Source organism: Podarcis vaucheri (genome assembly GCF_965113315.1).
Source record: "Podarcis vaucheri genome assembly, chromosome: 3".
NCBI lineage: Eukaryota > Metazoa > Chordata > Lepidosauria > Squamata > Lacertidae > Podarcis > Podarcis vaucheri.
In genome coordinates this window covers 97097605-97120038 of record NC_138761.1, presented here as the reverse complement: position 1 = coordinate 97120038, position 22434 = coordinate 97097605, and the positions used below count along the sequence as shown (strand labels likewise).

The window sequence follows — 22434 nt, the reverse complement described above, 5'->3', positions numbered from 1 at the left end:
CTGCAAGACACCTAATTTTCACATGAAGAACCGTTAGCATGAGGTGGCTGAAAAAACAAAGGACTCATTTTCAAACATTTTCCCTGGCTTTGTACTTTTCCTCTCTTCCTTGCCCCCAAATTAGGATAGAGCTCCCACACACAAGCCACTCAACATGTAAAAAATGAGGCAGTAAAAAGTCCCCGCATGTGAGAACATAACTACCTCAAAAATAAATGTGTGAATTGGTTGCAAACCCTCACTGGCTCACAGAATTTGCTAAATCCTTGATGTCTATGGAGGATATCAACACTGTCTTTGACAGCCACTTTGTTGAATACCTGACTGAACTGTAAAATAACAGTAGCTAAATTCTAACTACTAAAAGAGTCAAAATACCCCCAAGCCAACCAGCCAACCATCTTGTTCATGTGTGCAATGGGGTTTGGGCTAACATTATTTGCTCCACGTCTGCCCATTCTGCCTTATTCTGTCTTCATGGGAGGGTAAAGGTAAAGGTAAAGGTACCCCTGCCGGAGCGGGCCAGTCTTGACAGACTCTGGGGTTTGTGCGCCCATCTCACATCTATTGGCCGGGGGCCAGCGCTGTCCGGAGACACTTCCGGGTCACGTGGCCAGCGTGACAAAGCTGCATCTGGTGAGCCAGCGCAGCACACGGAACGCCGTTTACCTTCCCGCTGGTAAGCGGTCCCTATTTATCTACTTGCACCCGAGGGTGCTTTCGAACTGCTAGGTTGGCAGGCGCTGGGACCGAGCAGCGGGAGCGCACCCCGTCGCGGGGATTCGAACCGCCGACCTTTCGATCGGCAAGCCCTAGGCGCTGAGGCTTTTACCCACAGCGCCACCTGCTGTCCCTTCTTGAAGAAGAACATGGTCCCAGTCACATTGAGGGAAGTGTTCATGATGAAGAAGAAACTCTTTCTGGACCTTAACAGTCGGTGACAAATATCCTTTTGAGGAGCATGGTACTTGAGCAGAAGATGCCTGTCTGCTCAATTCCAGGATGAAACAGGTTGCCTAGACCTGTGACAGGGAACATGTGTTCCTCCAGATGTTGTTAGACTCCAATATTCAACTGTCCCTGCCAGCAAGACCAATGATCCCCAGGCCACAGGTACCTCATTACTGACCCAGGCCACTACCAATCTTGAATCAGATGCGGATTGGGGACTGAAGCAACTTTGGTTGCCCTGTTGGACAGTTATTGCTCAAGTAAGAGTGTAGCTGTTGATTTTCTGGACCTCTCATGGATTTTCAATACTATCAACCCTAGCATCCTGCTGGATTGGGGACCATTCCGTGGAGATGCACATTGGCGGATTAAGGGCAGGCAAAAGGTGGGATTCTGATTGTGCGGTGGGCTTTCACCCTTCTCCTCTCTCTCCATGCCAACCCAGTTGGTTCAGGGAGAGGTTCAGGAGAACCCTCAGGACAGTGCATAGGGAAGGAGAAGGTGGTGATCGGTCTATCTGTCAAGCCGAAATGCTTGCCCTTATGGAACAAGCATGTGATGTTGAATTCCTCCCTGTATATTTAAACTTCAGAATCCACTGCCACAAGGTGCGTTGATGGCCCCCAATTTAGGAAGCTTTAAAGGGCAACTGGGTGAACTCACCATAAGAGCTATATACTACGTGCAGGATGAGAAGGAGCAACATGCTTCTCTGAATACCAGTTGCCACAGAGGGCTATTGTCTTTATATCCTTCCTGTAGGTTTACTGGAGAAGCAGCTGACTGGCTGCAATGGGACAGAGGAGGTTGATCTTGATGGACTTGTTGGACTGCTCCCATAGGGCTCCTCGTGTTCTCATGATAACCAAACTCAAGCAAGGGAGAGAGAAAGTGACATTATTTTTTATCAAACAAGAACACACGCACACCAATCCATGGAACATTAAGCAATGATTGGCTTCCATTTTGGATCATGCCCATTTAAAAAAAAAAATTGCACTCAACTTGGCAATGAAAAATGGTGAAACTTGAAACCGGGTAGAGTGGGGCAAGAAGAGGACTTAATTCTAATTCCTAAACAACGCTTCAGTGCCACTTGTGAAGTTGGCCAAAGTTTTGACATCATGTCGTTTGCGCTTATCAGAAGCCCTCAGGCAAAAGGGGCAACAGGAAGTAGGTAGGCTCCAAATTATTATTGATAAGAAACTCTCATTCTTTATCGTGCCTGGATAGGTACACTCCGTTAACTGGGGAGGGAGGGGGGACACAGAAATGGTGCTGGGACTTTAGTTCTCCATTTCCTCCCCCTCCTGAAGGACAGAAGTCAAGTGAAAATGATAAAGGTGGTAACATTCCCATTTCAAAGAGGTGTGATACCATTTATTCTGGCATGTGCCCCCCAGCCTCCCACTATCATGCATACAATTAAGTTCAAATCTCTAAAATCTTACCTGTAATTGGAGCCAGCTGCAACCTTCTGACACGTGCTAATTGCCAGTAATGATTTAAGTGCAGTAAATCCACATGCTGCAATTGTTTTAAATAAGGGAATCTCTTGCAGCATTTTTTTCCCTGAGAAGGGAGGGGCGGGGGAGAGAGATGAGGACCTGCTAATCTTTGCTTCTGACTTATCAGATCCTCCAGTCACATGTTTGCCATCATTTTCATGACCTGATAATGTGTTTATTAGAGCCATAATGTGCAGGTGGAAGTATAAAGGTCTCAGTAGCCTATGAAACCCGCCTATAATGTATTTACTGTGGGAAACCTTCAAGTCAATCTCTGGGCTTGCCTGTTCTCAAAAACAAGGGCAGCCAAACTAAGCGCCTTTCAAGTTAAAAGTTCTTTTGATATTAGTGACCTGCTCCATATGCGGAGCAAAAACAAAGGGTTTTCTTTAGGGTTGCCAACTCTTTTGCCAGACCCTGCTGTTCTTTCAACAGCAGCTTCATCTAAAGGAATTAGCAGGCGATAAAAACTTATACCATGCCATGGAAAACACATCCACTACATCATGCCAAGATCTTGTAAAGGCACAGGAGCAGACCAGGTCATCTTTTTTCCCCCTGGTCAGTTGACAGTCATTTTCTCCTTCCCAGTCTCAGGCAATGCCTTCAGCCACAATGATAAGTGTTTAGTCTGGTGTCACTGCAATTTTGGAAGATCCCTTTAAAAACAAACAAACAACCATTTACTGGGTGGGTTGGTGGGTACAGTTCAAGTGAAACCCTGCCCAAAAAATCGAGGAAGAGGGTGACAGTGGTACCTCGGGTTACATACGCTTCAGCTTACAGACTCCGCTAACCCAGAAATATTACCTCAGGTTAAGAACTTTGATTCAGGATGAGAACAGAAGCTGTGCTCTGGCAGCACGGCAGCAGCAGGAGGCCCCATTAGCTAAAGTGGTGCTTCAGGTTAAGAACAATTTCAGGTTAAGAACGGACCTCCGGAACGAATCAAGTACTTAACCCGAGGTACCACTGTATTACTTATCATGCTTAACCTAATGAAGCGGCCATAGGTTTTCCATTCCCTTTGCCCCTCAAATTTTCTAATGTTAAAAAAAGCTGTGCATGGCTTGTAATAGTGGACGGCTCTTTGTACAGCTGGCAGCCAGCAACTCTTTCTACCGCTGGCTACATACCCTGAGAATATCCCAAAAGGGAAGCAGCAACACACACCCCTCCACCTGAAATACTTCTTCCCCAGCAGAAAAGCAGCCTCCATTTTCAGAGGAGAAACTATATTCAAGAAATTGAGGGTGGAATGAGATTTTCGGTCCCAGCCTGCGTTTGTAAACATGTTGATCCACTAGTATTCTGATTTCTCTCTGTGTGTTTTCCCCCAAGCAGATTTTATTTTTCTTATTAGAAGACTTACCTGACCACTGACCTACTAACAAGGGCAAGGCATGGGCTGGCGACATCAGAGCAATGGAACTTGCATAGGATGCATTGTTGGCCAGCAAATTGGATGGCTTTAAAAGAGTAGACAACTTCCTTGAGGACAAGGCTATCAAGGGCCACTAGCCATGATGGGCATGATCCACCTGCAGGATTGGAGGCATCGTGCCTCTGAATGCCAGCTGCTGGAAACTGCAGGTGCGCAGAGTGCTGTTCTGCTAATGCCTGACTTGCAGGATTCCCATAGGCACCTGGTCGGTCTCTGTGACTAGATGGGCTAGATTGTTTATGACAAAGGCTCCTCACCTATATTACAACACGCATAGTATTTATTAGCTGGGCTAGGTAGCCTGAGGTAAAATTCCAACATTACAAGGCAGAGATAAAAACCCTAAGTTATCAGGGTGCATTGGGATCTTATCTTGCAATGCAATGTTCAGGCACACACATGTTCTTCTAGTATATACCTTAAGGACTGCTGACTTCTAATTTGCCCCCCTGCCCAGATGTTAGGAAATCTTCCTCAGATACCTTTGGCATCAAAGATGACACAAGTAGTGACCCAAGGCGGGGTCTTTTCAGTGGTGGCATCTCATCTCTGGGATGCACTATCCAGTGAAGCTAACCTGGCAGTGCCACTGATGTCCTTCTTGGCACCTTTTAGCCAGAGTTGGAGAAACTGGTCCTCAAGGTGATGCTCGTTCGCATTCCCATCAACCCCAGCCAGCAAGGCCAGTGGTCAGGGCAGATGGGAGTTGGAGTTCAACAATGCCTGGAGGGTCACAGGTTCCGCACCCCTCGCTAGGCTTTTAAATCTCCTGTTTTACTTGTTGGATCAGACCAGAGATTCATCTAACCCAGGATTCTGCTTCCCACATGTCCACAAGTAGGACGTGAAAGCAGCAGCCCTCTCACATTGCCTTTAACCCTGAAGAAAACATAGGATATAACAAATAAGCATTAGTAGTAGCCTTTGGCAGATTCCCCACCCACCCCCACTCCACAAATATGCCTAAGCTCATTTTAAAGCCTTCTAAACTGCTGGCCATCACCTCATCTTGTGGAAGTGAATTCCATAAATTAGCTGTGTGCTGTTTGTCTCAAGAAAACTGTCCAGAATCTCCTTTTGTCTGAATCTCTTCCAATTTCATTGGATGACCCTGAGTTCTGGTATTCTGAGAGGGAGGAAAACATGTCTCTTTCCCCTTTCTCCATGCCATACATAATCACCATCTTATCTCCCTCTGTTGCCTTTCCCCCGCTTGCCCCCTAAACTAAAAAGTCCAGCACTTTGGAAATTTCCCTCTTAGGGATGTTGGCGTGTTAATCATAACCTAGTTCTAGTTTTTATCTCTGTTCTCCTGCTTTTGAACTAATTCTTCCATGATGATGAATAATTTTATTATATGTATTGGTTTTTAATTACCGTACTGTACCTTAAGTATCCCCCTTTTTTTTACCTTTTTTTTTGCTCAGTTGACAAATGGAAGAGAAATGTTCAAAACTGGGAACCTTTATGTAGCAGTTACCTTTTTCTACGTTTGTTCTCCTTCACCGTTGCAATGTGGACTCAGTGACCTCTTGCTAAGATTTCCCGAAATATTTTATTTGTTAAATTTTAAACAAAGTAATCCCCATAACGGGGTGAGCTCCCATTGCTCGGTCCCAGCTCCTGCCAACCTAGCAGTTTGAAAGCACGTCAAAAAGTGCAAGTATATAAATAGGTACCGCCCCGGCGGGAAGGTAAGTGGCGTTTCCGTGCGCTGCTCTGGTTCGCCAAAAGCGGCTTAGTCATGCTGGCCACATGACCTGGAAGCTGTACGCCGGCTCCCTTGACCAATAAAGCGAGATGAGCGCCGCAACCCCAGAGTCGGCCACCACTAGACCTAATGGTCAGGGGTCCCTTTCCCTTTACTTAATAATAATAAATAAAAATATGCACCCCCATCCCCAAGACCACTCCATTGTAACTATTCAACTTCCCAAAATGTCAACATCTCTCGCGATGGTTTGACCCCTTTCCGTTTTAACAGTACCAATTCTGCAAACCTTCCATATCTCCTCAAAATCATTTCTCCTCCATATTCCCCATCTTATCATTAATAGCTAGGTTCCTGGAATATATTTGCAGGTTGGGTATCATCATTTATCAGCAGATAGGTTGAATAACTGATTCTTATTAGTATTGGACCTGATCTTGCAAAATACACTAGGCACAAACCAGCTTCAGCTCTCAAACCTTCGTAGTAAGTTTACATGCAAGCACAGGGCATGGGGAACATAATTAAATAATAATAATTAAAGAACAGTCTCTGAGAGGAGATATGCTATTTTGTACAGTGGTACCCCGCAAGACGAACGCCTCGCAAGATGGAAAACCCGCTAGACGAAAGGGTTTTCCGTTTTGGAGGCGCTTCGCAAAACGAATTTCCCTATGGGCTTGCTTCGCAAGACGACAGCCCATAGGGAAATCTCAGGGACAGCGGGGAAGCACAGCGCGTCTTCCCCACTGTCCTCGGACCTCCTCCGAAGCCTGGCGGCGGGGCGGGGACACCTCCTCCCGCCGCCGCCGGGCTTCGGAAGGCTCCTCCGAAGCCGGGCGGTGGGGCGGGAACACCTCCACCCGCCACCGGGCTTTGGAACGGTGCTCCGAAGCCGGGCGGTGGGGCAGGAACACCTCCCGCCGCCGCCCGGCTCCGGAACGGTGCTCCGAAGCCAGGCGGGGGGGAGGGAACACCTCCCGCCGCCGCCCGGCTCCGGAACGGTGCTCCAAAGCCGGGCGGGGGGGAGGGAACACCTCCCGCCGCCGCCCGGCTCCGGAACGGTGCTCCGAAGCCGGGCGGGGGGGAGGGAACACCTCCCGCCGCCGCCCGGCTCCGGAACGGTGCTCCGAAGCCGGGCGGGGGGGAGGGAACACCTTCTGAAGGCGGGCGGGGGGCGAAAGCCTTTGCTCCCCCCTGCCTGCCTGTCCCGGAGGGCTTTTGAATCGCCCCGGAAAGCGGAGAAGTCCTCCGCTGTCCCGGGACGATTTTAAAATGCCGCCCGCCAGCATTTTAAGATCGCCCGGACAGCGGAGAAGTCCTCCGCTGTCCCGGGGTTTTTTAAATGCTGGGGGTGGGAAGAAAAGCCCTTGTCCCCCCCCCCCAGCCTTCAGAAGAGGTCCGGGGACGGACTGTCCCCGGACCTGGTCTGAAGGCGGTTTCCCTAGGAACGCATTAATTGATTTTCAATGCATTCCTATGGGAAACCGTGCATCGCAAGACGAAAAACTCGCAAGACGAAGAGACTTGCGGAACGAATTAATTTCGTCTTGCGAGGCACCACTGTACTCTCAAACATATTGAACCAGTATAATAATTCCAGCAGTATGTGAAGCAGTTGTGCAAGGAACTGGGGTGAGTGAGAGACACCCCCCCCTCCAATGAATCATGTTGGAACAAGGCTCTGCTAAGTGTGCACCGCATTCAATGCCAGCAGAAGACAGACAAAGGGGGCAAGTGGAACAGTTTAGCTCAACAACGATGGCTGAGCTTCTGGGGTTAACGTGGAATTTCTGTCTTCACGTAGTTTGGTTCACAGCTTGAACAGTGGCAATGTTGGGTCCTAGCAAACAATTGGTCTCTGAAAACTATAGAGGTCCCTGCCAAACATATCATCAGTGGCTGCCGGCCATCTCACAGCCCAGTCCCTGAGGACAATGAGACACTGTCTTGGCGGTTCCAGAACAAATGCCAAAACTCTCTTTTCCAAAGAGGTGTTTAGAATGCTCAGAGCAAACGGCAATCTTGCTGGCTTAACATTCTTAAGTGCTTTAACATTTATAATGTTCCTGAAGCCTGTTCTTGTGCCCAGTAATCTCCTGAATCTTCATTTTATGTAAACTCTATGCCAGTGCTGACCATGCCCAGACTAACACCTCTTGGAACAGGGTTCCCTACAGCAGAAAACCATGCCAATGTAAATAAATACACCAGTTTATTGGGCGATCTATTCCAAATCTCCTTCCAGCTTTCACTACTTCCAGTAGTTTCGAGACCTGCAACAGCAGCAGATTTAATGGCTCCACCTGAACAAACTGTTTGTTCTAACTTTAATTTTGCAAATTGCTGGCAAACTGTTGCTCTGCATGCAGGGCAGAAACACAGCAGTGGGGCACTGCTAGACTCCTGGAGCCAGTTTCCAAGAGTGGAGACTCCATAACTCAGTTTAGGAAGGTAATAGCAGATAGATGGGCCAGTTACCAGGTTGACCCAATGCCCCTGTTGTAGATGCTTGGATTTCTGCCTATCCAACCAACTCCATTTCTTCACACTTGGTAAGAACTTCGAGGCAGTTCTATCGCTCAGCAGTAGAACACATGCTTTGCATACAGGAAGTTGCAGGCCCAATGTTTGGCATCTCCAGGTAGATCTAGAAATACATTGGCCAGTTGTCCACTGTTACTCTGGACAGTTTACTATTTTAAGTTTCGGTCCAGTTAGAAATTAGTCCCCCAAAAATCCGGGAGGAACTCTGTCCATGTAGCCATGATCCCCCGCAATTTGTTCTTTGTTATTGGGAGAGCACACTGCTGAGACTGCAAATTTTCATCTGGCACATGTTGCAATGATTAACGCTACTGCTCATAATGCTCAGCTTCTTACTTTTTCCTGACATGGCTCTTGCATGCTTAAATCATTACCTGAAAGAATTTCAAGGAACTAGTTGAGGTTGGTCAATTAAGGCAGATGGGTTGGTGTCCTATCACCTCAATTTGTCCTCAGCTAGCTACCTAACCTGCCTTCCTTCTTATTTACAAACTACCTAGGGCCCTGTCACTGCCTACGAGCTTCATCCTCCTTATTCTCACTGTTACCTGTATAGAAGTCAACAGAGAGGAAGAGCAAAACAAAACTAGAATTACCGTATTTTTCGCCCTATAGGGCGCACCGGCCCATAGGGCGCACCTAGGTTTTTTTGAGGGGGGGAATAAAGAAAAAAAATTATTTCCCCCCCAAGGCGTGGGGCTGGGGCGGGGGAAGCCCAAGCTTCCCCCGACCCCAGCCCCCAGAACAGGCTGCTATCCGCAAGCCTTGGGAGTCCGGTGGGAAGTTGCGCTGGGCTCCCAAGGCTTGCGGAGAGCTGCCCGAAGCCCGGGGCGCGCTCCGCTGTGCTCCCCAGGTTTTGGGCTGCAGGCTGCTGTCCACAAGCCTTGGGAGCCCGGCGGGACCGACCCCTCTCACTCTCCAGGCTTCAGCGAAAGCCTGCATTCGCCCCATAGGATGCACACACACTTCCCCTTCATTTTTGGAGGGGAAAAAGTGCGTCCTATAGGGCGAAAAATAAGGTAGTTAACTCCCCTTGTCATTGGCTCCAGCGCCATCTAATGTTGACCTCCATGCCTTTCACACTTTTGCTTCTAATTTGCATGAGCAAGCAACATGACATTTCCTGGCATGGGGAAAACTGCGGCAATGGAGAAAAACTTCAGCAGTTCAACTTCTACTTGCCTGCGGAGGAGCAGCTTTTCTATTGTCTCCTTGGTCATCATTATTGGCATCCTTCATTGCTGGTTGATGAGAGATGAAACATGATGTTCTGTAGTGGGAAGTTCTAAATAAATACTGGGGGGGGGGAGGAGATCCATCAACATAGCAACAAAGGAGGGATGCATGTCAGAGGCCACAAATATATTGAGGCCCAATGTATTTCAAGTTATAAGAAGAAGAGTTTGGATTTGATATCCCGCTTTATCACTACCCGAAGGAGTCTCAAAACTGCTAACATTCTCCTTTCCCTTCCTCCCCCACAACAAACTCTCTGTGAAGTGAGTGAGGCTGAGAGACTTCAGAGAAGTGTGACTAGCCCAAGGTCACCCAGCAGCTGCATGTGGAGGAGCGGAGACGCAAACCCGGTTCACCAGATTACAAGTCTACCACTCTTAACCACTACACCACACTGGCTCTCATGTGCTGGTCCTATATACTGTCCATGAATTTGGCTCTCACAAAATGTGAACCCCAGTTCCAAATGCTTCTAAGAAACAACTGACAATTAAGCAAGGAATAAACTTCAGGGACCCCCCACAATACAATACAATGCAAAACAATACAATACAACTTATTCCTTGTAATCAAATTCCAGGGCAAGTGGAGGGGGAGCGGATGCCTCAACAACTAACACTGAAATTTAACTCACAATTTTTTTGAAATACAGGCCTAAATTAATTTATGTTATTAAACTGCTTTGAGATACTTGCTTTGCATAACAATGCAGACAATAAATTGTAGCCTGACAATACTGTAATAAAAACAGCAAGAGGGAGGAATGTCTTTGTCATATCATTGTTTATAAGATTTAATGCTCGGTTTGAGCTTGACATTCAGGGCCAAGGAAAGTGATGTTTTCTTGCCAAAATCTCCCCGACAATATACGTTATATTTTGTCTATTAAGAGCAAAGGCATAGAAGAACAAATATGATGAGTCATTTATGTGCTTAAAAAAACAGGGAGTAGGGAGAGAGAAATGTGAAGCTTGCCTGCCTAGTCACCTGGCGGCCAAATATTATTCACCAGAGGAGACCAGGTAAAAGCTTATCGGGTGAGTGGGGATGGAGCAGGTCAAGTGAAGATGATGGTGACGATGATGGATGAGGATGGTGATTTTATTTATACCCTGCACATCTGGCTGGGTTTCCCCAGCCACTCTGGGCGAATTCAGACTTTAGATCAGTATGAAGTTCTTTAACTTCCCACATGTTCTAGCCATGGAATCCCAGGGCCTTCCTAAACTTTAAGCTCAGAAAGGACTTTGGTTTGCTTACTTGAAACGGCTTTTTTGTGTTCAGGACTAAGCTTTCAAATGCCTGCGGTTGTAGCAGATATTCCACTCCCCCATCTGGTTCTCACAAGAATGTTCATTGCCAGTTGAAACACACATCCAGTGATGGTTTGCATGTGCAGATCCTAAGCACCATAACAAGTGTGTGCTTCCCATTGAATTCAGAGGGACCTTCTTTTTGTGTACTGCAAACGACAACAGTTTACATTTTCCAGTGTGAATATTTCACACATCAAGTAGCGATAAATCAGCTGATGGGATCAAGCAAAGTATATGTGTATGTGAACCAGTCCTATGACTTTTTTCTCTCTCTCTAGATATTTATATGAAAATTGAAACATGCCAAGATATCAATATCAAAGCACTAAAATATAGGCAACAAATTAGTGGATGAACCCTACTCAAAAGAGTGATTATTAGGTTGGACAGGGATATCAAGTGGAACTCTGCAAAGCGCTGTCGCAGTTAATCATGATTTTGCTGGATGGCTACAGAATATTATTCTACTAATAACCTACAAAAACTTGTGTGAAATTCCAAGCATTTTGGAGGACAAGCTTGGAATTCTAAATCAGAATCATACCCTAGACAACTGGACTGAAAATTTTAGAACAACCATTTTCAAATCTAGGAGGTCCAAATGCATGAGGGGCAGGAATGAATTAGTTGTCTTATTCTTTTCCTTCTCTTACAAGGCTTCTATCTCTACATGTATATAGGATCGGATCCCTTGTTCGTTTCAAATGAAGGTTGAGCCTGGCAAAATCATAAAAATAGAGAATAACAGATTTAACTGCATGCTTGCACTACTTCATAAGTGGGCTGCTGAGAGCCATACATGTTTACACTCCTCCCCTCCTCATGCAGTCAAAGTAAATGTGGGGGGCAGGGGCCGTCCATTCACCCATTAAAAAAATGATTTAATAGCTGTGATCCATACATATAGGTTCACATCGGCGAGTGTTAGGTGGTTCTGATACTGATGCACTGTGAGGTAACTTTTAGGTTAGGTAAAGGTAAAGGGACCCCTGACCATTAGGTCCAGCCGTGGCTGACTCTGGGGTTGCGGCGCTCATCTCGCTTTACTGGCCGCTTCCGGGTACAGCTTCCGGGTCATGTGGCCAGCATGACTAAGCTACTTCTGGCAAAACCGGAGCAGCACACGGAAACGCCATTTACCTTCCCGGCAGAGTGGTACCTATTTATCTACTTGCACTTTGACGTGCTTTCGAACTGCTAGGTTGGCAGGATCTGGGACCAAGCAACAGGAGCTCACCCTGTCGCGGGGATTCGAACTGCTGACCTTCTGATCAGCAAGCCCTAGGCTCTGTGGTTTAACCCACAGTAACTTTTAGGTTACTTCAATTAAAATAAGTAGTTAAGGATGCCAAGAAGTAGCTAATCCAGAAAACGGCTTTGACAATATTGCAGAATAGTGATTTTTAAATTGGATTTACCCTTCTTAATGACTATGATGAAGAGAGAGAGAGAGATGCAGGAATCTTTTGCCCAACATGGGGCTTGAACCCACAACCTTGAGATTAAGACTCTCATGCTGTACCGACAGAGCTATAAATACATACATGACAAATGCATGGCCTTGCTCATAATGTAGGCACAACTTGCCAGCTTGTGTAATGTGCAATGACTATTGACTATTGCAGTGAACTACTTGAGCGTTGCAATGTGTGATGTACACTGTTTCAGCTCTGCTTTTGGAAACGGACACTCTTGCCTGATTGGTGTGAACAGTTGCTAACAAGTATTGAGGAAACTCTTACGATGCTGAGGCCTAATGTTCACAGGAGGACTGTGGGACATGGCGAGGGCACCTAGAAACTGCTGTAGTAGCTGCCTAAAGTTGGGTTTTATTTGGTCCTCCTTTATTGCCTGCATTTATGGACCCATAAATGTCCCAGCATGCCCCTCACCCCCTCGAAGGAGACCAGTCTGCAATGAGAAACAGCATTGTACAATAAACTGTTCTGTCGAAACAGCCTCGCCGTTAAAAAGTTCTGTGATATTTATCATGTAAAAAATCCCATGTAAACAATAACTCACCAACCCCAGAGGACCTTTATATCAACCACAAAAGAGAACCGATGATTCAAATCTCAGGGGACAGTATGAGGGAGAGAAGGGGAACTTGTGATAAGCATCTTTCCCAAGGAAGACTGAATTATGAATCATTTTGATAAGCCCTTTATTATTGATGTGGTATGGTCCATGCAGCCATGATGCTAATTGGATACTAAAGGGTATGTAGACCAGTATATATCAGAAACAGAAACTATGAATAAGTACATTGTTTTCTCATGTTCGCCCCAACCTACCTTCAAAAAATTAAATCCAGGCAGTTGCTCTAGTCTAGCCATTCTTTATTGGTGGCATGACATCTGCTGAATACAACCTCCCTCCATCCTTCAAGCAACTCAGCTGAACACAACCTGTTGTTTCTTGCAGCAACACACGTGGATTTCCTGGAAGACACCACAGCATCTTCTAAACTCCTGCTGCATCTCCTGCCACCTTAAATTTTATGTATGCTTATGCATGTATGGGTCAAGATGAGCAGTGCTTTGTGCCCAGTCAGACCATTGGATCATCTAGTTCAGTACTGTTATGAACTGGGCGTGGGGGGGGGTCGGTCTGGCTGGTATCTTAGGTCCCTTCCAATTCTTGGGATCCTGTATCCCAAGCTTACCAAACCAAATCCCTTTGGCAACTAGCTTTGGCTGGCTAGTTAAGGACCACAATTTAGCACAAGGAGGTTGCTCTGTGCCATAGAACAAATGGATGGGCCTTCCCCCCAACACTGCTCACCTAGCTGCTACAAGGAGAACTATAGCCAAGGTGGGTAGGTTTGAATCTGGAAGCAAGCTAGAAGCTGCAGGTAGAGGACATGTTTCAACCTTCAGCTGAATCAGGGTTTCTCATGGAATCTAACTGGGGAAGCAAGTTCGATTGGTGTATTAATGCTGTGAGACCCTTTTTACCCTATGCTCAGGTTGTATATATGCGTAAATATAACCACATATCCTAAGGACACCACAGTCTCTGCTGGTCTTCATTCCAAGGAAACCAAACCCTAGGTGAGGGCTTGGAGACTGAGGTTGCATAGAATGTCCATGCTGACTGGTAGTGGCTTTCCATGACCTTAGACAGGAGTCCTTCACAGTCCTTTTTCAAGGTGCCAGAGATCAAAGTTGGGACTTTCTATATATACTAAGCATGTGATTTACCACTGAGCTATAGCACTTTACCCACAAGCAGTTTGAAGAGGGACTAACTATGTCCTCAAACATTAATGCTTCTTAATGCTAGGAGGAGAAAAGAGAGAGGGGGCGAGCACAATTGCCAGTCACCTGTTTCTCTTGGGTGCAACAATTCAAAGACTTTTTATCACTCCGCACCTGGTTGATCTTTTGACTGGCCTGGCCAGGATGCTCTTTTTATTTTATGCCTGGGCTATGTTTATCTTTAATTGCCTGTTCCCTGAGGCTGAGATTTAGAACAAACAATAGATTGCAACACTACCTGCATGTCACATGGCTTGATATACCTGCCTCAAGGCCCCGGATGAGAGGCCAATCTACTGTACAAGTTTGTTTGTTTTATCTAATTATACTTGTGGAAGTGATGAGTGTTTCCTTTACTACCAGAGTCTGAGAAACCCAACTCTCTAACAGGTGAGTCCAGCATACATCTCTGTCAATAGACCTGCTGAGGGCATCTATCTGCCTGACCGTGTCATTAAATAGTAAAAACCATAAACCAAGCAGCTCACAATATGGATCAACAGATATTAGTATTACACACAACTGAGAGTCCTTGTGACCTCCTTAAACACTTCTGTTCATGGAACTACTACAGTACAGTGGTACCTCGGTACTTAATTCGTTCCAGAGGTCCGTTCTTAACCTGAAACTGTTCTTAACCTGAAGCACCACTTTGGCTAATGGGGCCTCCTGCTGCTGCCGCGCCACCAGAGCACGATTTCTGTTCTTATTCTGGAGCAAAGTTCTTAATCTGAGGTACTATTTCTGGGTTAACGGAGTCTGTAACCTGAAGTATATGTAACCTGAGGTACCACTGTAGTTCAGCATGAGCGTGAAGTTGTGGTAGGCAAAAGGTAGGTAAAGGTAAAGGATACCTGGACAGTTGAGTCCAGTCCAGTCAAAGGCGACTATGGGGTGCAGCACGCATCTCACTTTAGGCCAAGGGAGCCGGCGTTTGACCACAGACAGCTTTCAGAGTCATGTGGCCAGCATGACTAAACTGCTTCTGGCACAACGGGACACCGTGACGAGTGCCAGAGTGCACCTTCCCGCTGCAGTGATGCCTATTTATCTACTCACGCTGGTATGCTTTCAAACTTCTAGGCTGGCAGCAGCTGGGACAGAGAAATCCCCATCATGTTGATTTGAACTGCACCTCTTTCTGTGGTTAGTACATTACATGGGTACAGTAGTAGATTACATGGGTGCCTGTAAATAGTGAGGTAAAGCTGTTCTTATCTGTATGTATTTTAACTTCACATAGAAATGCAGCAGACTTCCTGCTATCAATCGCATTTCACATTGTTATAGCCAACACTGCTGTCCCATTTGTGCAAGAATTTCTGCCTTTGCAATGGGAATCCCCCTTCCTCTCCTCTCTCCATGCTCCCCCTATGGTCCATCAAACCTAGCAGGCCTAGTGTCTCTCGCATTGCATTGCATTGCATTGCATTGCATTGCATTGCATCGCATTGCATTGCATTGCATTGCATTGCATTGCACTGTACAGCACCTTGCATTCAGGGATCAGAGCATTCATGAGGAGTAAGAAATTAGCTATAATCACCATCATCTCCCCCTAGAAAAGAAGCTGCAGGATCACCTTCCTGTGGAACACGGAGCTGGAGAAAGCAGCCTCACTGTGGTAGGTTGAAATTGGCAGCTTTTGGTAGCTGGAGAGCACTGATATTATTCTATCAATTTTGGCCACTTAGCACTGATCACCTGTGTCAACAAGGAATTTCCTCCTTTCTGTATATTGTGAGCCATCCCTGTTGCACCTGCAGGTGAGCGAGGAGATTAGATTACCTCATGAGTATTTTTTAAAAAAAGAAAAGAAGCAAACAAACTTTTGCTCCCTCTTCCAAACCACTTTTCAAAGAAAAACACCCCTGAGTCAGTCCTGAGTTGCCATTTCACTCATGTCCAAAATTCCCACCCCCATAACCTTCAGATTTCACTGCTATGTGTGCACAGCTCAGAAAGAATTGCCTCAGTGTGAGCAACCAAACCACCACCACCCCAAAAAAGTGGAAGTTTGCTTATCTCAACACACCCACACTGCTGGGACACATTCTACACCTGCAGTGATGCACTGCTGAGTACAGAGAGAGCTTTTTGTTATTTGTAGTATACTGCATGTGTTCTTTCTCTGTGTGTGTGTGTGTGAGGGGAGAGGGAGCAGGCCGCAAATGGAACGCACATGCCAGAACATGTTGAAACATGTTGGTTTCACTACCTGAACTGAGGTGACGAGAGAGAGAGAGAGAGAGAGAGAGAGAGAGAGAGAGAGAGGTGGGGTGGGGTGGGGTAGGAGAGGGAAAGGGAGAGAAAGGCAGTGGGAGTAATTAGCGAGCCAAGTTTCCAATGCTGCTGCTGGCATCGCTCCAAGGTCCCATGACCCCTTGCAAAACTGTCACCCGAGGATATTGCTAAGCCAGCAGCACAGGCGAGAGAAATAAAAGTCCCTGGAGTTCCTGTTTGCATTGTGCAGCACCTTGGGCTTTAGTTAACACTGGTCTTCCACGATTCCAGTGTGGTCTTGGTTTTTTTAAAAGAAACAACAACAACAACTTACCAATAACTGTACAGTGGTACCTCGGGTTAAGTACTTAATTCATTCCGGAGGTCCATTCTTAACCTGAAACTGTTCTTAACCTGAGGTACCAATTTAGCTAATGGGGCCTCCTGCTGCCGCCGCGCCGCCGGAGCACAATTTCTGTTCTTATCCTGAAGCAAAGTTCTTAACCTGAAGCACTATTTCTGGGTTAGCGGAGTCTATATCCTGAAGCGTATGTAACTTGAAGCTTATGTAACCCGAGGTACCACTGTATTGGTAAGAACTGTATACAGATGAAGTTGAAAGGTGAGAGCTTGCAGGACACACCTTCCTCTGCAGGGGATGAAAGTTAAGATATAGCAGTGAAACAGGAATTTGTAGTTTCTTTTTCTGTTTCTTCTTTCTTTTGGTTTCTTTCTTTTCTTTATTTCTCATGGATCAGTTTGTTCTCTTATAATTGTAATGTGAAAAGTGCAAAAAAAATAAAATCTAACAACAACTTGCCCAGTCTATGTATACCTATCAACTTTCCTATGGAAATATATCCCCAAAACATGTGCATGGGGCGGGGGGGGAGAGGGTGAGAGACTAAAGAAGGAAGTGCTACTCAGTGCCATAAAATCTAAGGCCAATTGCCCATTAATGGAAACCTGGCATATAAAAGATCCCTCTCATGGTCGGCTCCTTCAAGAAGCAGCGGCGATTGCAGCAGAAGGATAAACAGGAACTTGTTAATGCCAACTTGCAAAGGTTAGATAAGGAAAGCAGGTGCTGAAAAACCCTTTTCTTTGAACACTTGGCTTCCACCTGCGAGAAGATCTCGCTGCAGTATTTCTTTCTCCCTTACAATGCAGACCTTTCCAACAGATACACCCTATCGATTACAGAAGCTTTCGCTTTTTTTTGCTTTTTAATAACAATCTCCTTATTCAGTCCATGTCCTTGTAGTGGGCAGCTTTACAAAGCTCACAATCTACTCCTTCCTCTCCTCCTCAAAGACTTCATGTCCACATTCTGACCTCCCCCCTCCCAACACCCGTCGCCGTGCCTTGGCTTTGAGGGGGGGTCTCCCGCACTTAACCTCATCTTGTACAGCTGCAAGAATTCTGCTATACCCATGGAGGGGTCCTCCATCTGCAAGTGGTTTCCCCTTGGTTGCCAGGACATGCAAATGCTACGAAGAATGATTGGAGATGTGGAGTATCATGGAAGCCACTGTGCTGTGTACACATTTAAAGCGCGCGCACACACACACACACACACACACACGAGAAACCTTTGAACTATAGTTTACCTCTCACCAGTGCTATTAAAAAGGGGTGCCAGAACTCACCATGAACACCTCTCTTGTTCTCTTATACAGTGGTACCTTGGTTTACGAACTTAATCCGTTCCGGAAGTCTGTTCTTATACCAAAGCATTCTTAAACCAAGGTGTGCTTTCCCATAGCAGCGGGGGACTCAATTTACAAATGGAACACACTGAACAAACTGGAAGTGGAACATGTTCTGCTTCCAAGGCAAAGTTCACAAACCAAAACACCTACTTCCGGGTTTGCAGCATTCTTAACCCAAGTTGTTCATAAACTTAGATGTTCTTAAACCAAGGTACCGCTGTACTGGCAATGGCGCCCATCTGAGAGGAGCCAGAACTGAGTTCCAGCTTGGGGGGGGGAGCCCTGCCTCTCACACAGCTACAATTCCCCTTAACAAATTGCAGCTCCCAGGAGGAGGTGCTTTAAATGTATGAAGTGGCCCTAAGCTATTTAGGACTGGGAGCTGTCAGCCTTATAAGGGCTGTTGGGTACCATCTCCCCTCAGCTCCAAACAGCACAGCCGGTGGTCAGCTACGATGGGAACTGGAGTTCAACGACATCCCAAAGACCACTGGTTCCTTGCTTCAAAGCTTAGCGCTAACATTTTGGCACTTGGTGCTTCTGCTGGGGGGGGGGGGTTGTTGAATGTTGGTTATTGCTCTTTGTATAAATAAGTGAAAACAATGAAATAGATGAGATAAATATGTATAAAAGCAACCAAAAAGCAAGCAGTTCTTTTCTAAAGGGCAGGTTTCACATAAATCACTTGATTTCTCTGCACTTGATGATTGACAGCTGTATGCGTGAATGAGCCCCATTATAAAAGCCCAGGGACGAGGGGGACGTAAAAGCCACGACTACAAGCATCAGATCATGTGTGCCATCACTTGATGTTGCAGCATGTATTGAAAGCGCAGGGGACGCGGCTCAAAAATCCACCAGATTCTGAATCACAAACTGTGCTCATTAGAGAAATGGGTTTTCTTAGCTGCTGTTGTTGTTTTCAAAATCCCCAAAGCACCGCTGGTAATATTCATTTGACTTCTTTACAGTCAGCATCCAAATATTTATTTTGCCAACTTATCGTTTTGCAGACACTTGGGGCGATTTTGTTGTTGTCGTTGTTGTTGTTGCTCCTTCATAGTCCAAGACTGAGGAATAAACACATCTTTTTCATTTTAGGGCATTAAAGCCCTCTTTAGTCAAACACTTTATTAAAAAAATTCAACCGGCAGTAAACTGAGCACCACATAATACATACACATTGCTTTATTACTCCATTCGTGTTCTTATATTACAACCAGCTCATAATGTACCTAACCAAACCGTCTGCAAGTGTTAATTACAGAGCAGAAAAGAAATACTGTTGCAAAAAGCCTATACATTCATAGCATTGTTCTCCTGACACAAAACTGAGAACGGCTTGCATAATGTCAACATTTGTGGATCCATCTAATCTATGGAAGCCGACAGGAATCATTTGAAATCTTTTCATGAGATTTGCATTGAGTGTGTATCTGTTACATGAGGAATCTGCTCCCAGCACACACTGAGCTGTGACTGTGAGGTCCTGCACTGTGGTAGTGGGTTAGACTAAGGCAGGATGGGGAGACTCTGGCCCATGAGTCAAACCTGGTCTTTTAGGGGTTCTAATTTGGTCCATGAGGCTGTATTCCCCAAACTACACCTGCCTGCCCATACACCTAATGTCACCTGCTCCAGAGAAGTGGACACGGAGCAATGGATCCAAACTACAAGAAAGAAGATTCCACCTAAACATTAGGAAGAACTTCCTGACAGTAAGAGCTGTTCGACAGTGGAATTTGCTGCCAAGGAGTGTGGTGGAGTCTCCTCCTTTGGAGGTCTTTAAGCAGAGGCTTGACAACCATATGTCAGGAGTGCTCTGATGGTGTTTCCTGCTTGGCAGGGGGTTGGACTCGATGGCCCTTGTGGTCTCTTCCAACTCTAGGATTCTATGATACTATATGTAATACCTTGCAGAGATGCATCCCCTCCAACGTTTCTCCAATGAAAATAGGGATGTCCTATTCCATAATGATAATTTCATTACCTTTTACCCAGCCCTTCCGACTGGGTTTCTCCAGCCACTCTAGAAGGCTTCCAACATATATAAAGACATAATAAAACATTTTAAAAACCTTCCCTATACAGGGCGGCTTTCAGGTGTCTTCTAAAGGTTATATCTCTCCGTGGCTTGGGGAATGCATAACTCCATACCCTCCAACATTTCTCTGATGAACATAGGGACAACGTAAGGGAAAGCAGGACATTCTGGGGTCAAAACAGAAAGGGGGATGGCGTCTGTAAATCTGGGACTGTCCCTGGAAAATAGGGACACTTGGAAGGTCTGTAACTAGCAGAAGTGTATCCATGCAGCCCAATCCCCAGTCAATGCCTACCCTGGGGCACTGACATTCTACATTTCTGTTTACCCAAGAATACACCTCAGTATGAAACTGCCATAATCTTGCTCTTTCTGGTCTCAGGGCTAAGCCATTGCTTTCTGAAGAAACCCTAAATTCAGCTTTTGTCTGGAAATGTGATGCGCTGAAACCAGAGGTAGCTTGAGAAATCGTAAGCGGCTTGTTCCTCTCCCTCACCTCCATATAGATAGAGATGCAAAGAGCAAATGGATCTGGGCGAGATGTATATGACCCACATTTCCAAGCAGGCTATAAACAAACAAAACAAAAAAGAGCAGAAAACGTTCGCACCAACTTAAGGGAATGGATTTATATGATGAGGATATGACACGGAACTACAAAAGGAAGTAAATACCTCGTAGACATTGAGCCAGCTTAACTCACTTTAAGATCCTGATGCTAAATATTTGCTCAGCCTCTGTGTTTGCAGTTCCAACAGATCACATTCCTATAAGTCACTGCTGCTGTTTCCTCTTAGGATGGAAGGAAATTCTACAGTCACTTATTTTTTATTTTTTATTTTGAAAGACCATGTTACAACCATAGACGGTGGCCTGCAAAAATAAGGTTTGTTGTAGCATGCTTTAGTATGCTCTCCACACAGAAGTGTACGTAGCGCAGAGCCTTATGTCTTTTCAGAACAAATTATTATTATTAATCGAATTTGTTTTCCTCCAAGCCTTTTAAACTTTCATTCTGTCTTGTTAAGGCTGCTGGAATATTCTTGCTCTCTTGTTTTTGTGCAATGCTATTCAAGGCTATTCTGACTGTATGCACAAGCAAAAACAGGTCTCCTGGTGTCATAATGCTGTCAGGTGAATAGGGATTTGATCCCCAACTCTGCTGAATTGGCTGTATTCAGACCCGCCAAGTGGACAGTCCTAGATTTACAGAAGCCATCTCCAATTCTGATTTTATCCCACTTTTCCTTAGGATGTCCCTATTTTCACTGGAGAAATGTTGGAAGGTTTGCTGCATTCTTTCTATTACCCCAAGCCTTTTAAACTTTTATTCCATGTTTTTAATGCTGCTGGAATATTACAGCAGGGGACATGGGGGTGGCACTAACCTTCCAACTTTTTCTATCCTTCTTCCTTCTCTGGGAGCTCTTTGGAGCTGAAAGGCGAGGAATGACATTTGTCAAATCAATAATAAACAAGTATGCATCCCTTCACAACTGCAGGTGGCTTTCTGTGTTCTGTGTTCCTATCCTTTGGGCCACACCACCAAGCATTTACTCCAGGATCGGGGGTTGCTGGACCCTGACACCCACCATCAACTCACATGACCAAAGATAATGAATGATGGGAGTTGTAGTCCAAAAACACCTAGAGTGCCACAAGTCCCCCATCAATGATTTATTCAGACATCCCTGTCTTGAACTGACTGTGAGCGAGCCAGACAAAAACTGAAAGCCAGCTGAGCATTATTTGACGCTGGGGAGATGGAAAGCCCATTTGGTTTACGACACGCAGACTGGTCTAGTGAACGCCACAAAACTACCCAATAACAAACTAATTAGAGATGTGGCATTTGCCCGAAACTTTCATTACTAACTTGAGCAACAGGAAGGGGAAGGTAGAAGCTTGTGGGTTCCAGGGGAAATTTCAAAATCTCCCCCTTGCCATCTGGAACTTCATCTCACTTAAATGACTAAAAGGGAGACCAAACAAGCCTAAACCTTAAAGATTACTGGTGCATGAAATAATTGAGAAATACTTTCAACCTGAAAACAATTTCACTTCCTGCATGTTACCACAAAGAACCTACTTAGTAAAGTTCGTGCCAATGCAGTTTTGCATCTGCCCTATTTATCCGTGTAAAAAAGCTTGTCAAACAACTTTTGCAGGTGTCAACCCCAGTGCATATAGACATCAAAATTCTATAGGTCAGCTACCACCCCTTCTAACAATTATTAAAATAAGTTGCTCTTACTATAAAATATAAACATTGAATGAAGAAGAAACTTACAAGCATCTGCTAGCTCCAATAGATCACAATTCAAGGCTGGTGAGTTCCACTTGGTTTGGTGTGTAACCATTCTGCAAGGCCTGAACTGAAGTGATGATTACTTCATGGCCGTCTTCCATGATTTTTTGTTCCATACATCACACGTAAGTTGATTAAGCTAGCTATTCTGTTCAGAACCGGTGGGGTGGTCAT

At 45.6% G+C, this 22434-nt stretch overlaps 2 long non-coding RNA genes across 8 annotated transcripts in view; both read right to left on the bottom strand.

Annotated features, from left to right (window-relative positions):
* The window catches only part of LOC309528297, a 58117-nt gene extending 54482 nt beyond the window's left edge, over nucleotides 1-3635 (bottom strand). For 2 of the 6 annotated variants that reach the window (XR_014217618.1, XR_014217619.1), the window contains exon 1: nucleotides 1615-3635. This is a non-coding gene — a long non-coding RNA (uncharacterized lncRNA). The remainder of the gene's footprint in view (nucleotides 1-1614) is intronic. The other 4 variants (XR_014217620.1, XR_014217621.1, XR_014217622.1 and 1 more) reach the window with 3 other exon arrangements.
* A 5564-nt stretch (nucleotides 3636-9199) lies between these two features.
* Nucleotides 9200-15728, bottom strand: LOC309528328. Of its 2 annotated transcripts, none has more exons than XR_014217667.1 (3): nucleotides 15556-15728; nucleotides 10658-10859; nucleotides 9200-9446 (listed from the first exon to the last, which is right to left on the bottom strand). It is a non-coding gene; the product is annotated as an uncharacterized lncRNA (long non-coding RNA). The 2 variants fall into 2 exon arrangements; XR_014217668.1 differs by lacking the exon at nucleotides 15556-15728 and adding an exon at nucleotides 13008-13216.
* Nucleotides 15729-22434: the final 6706 nt, after the last annotated feature.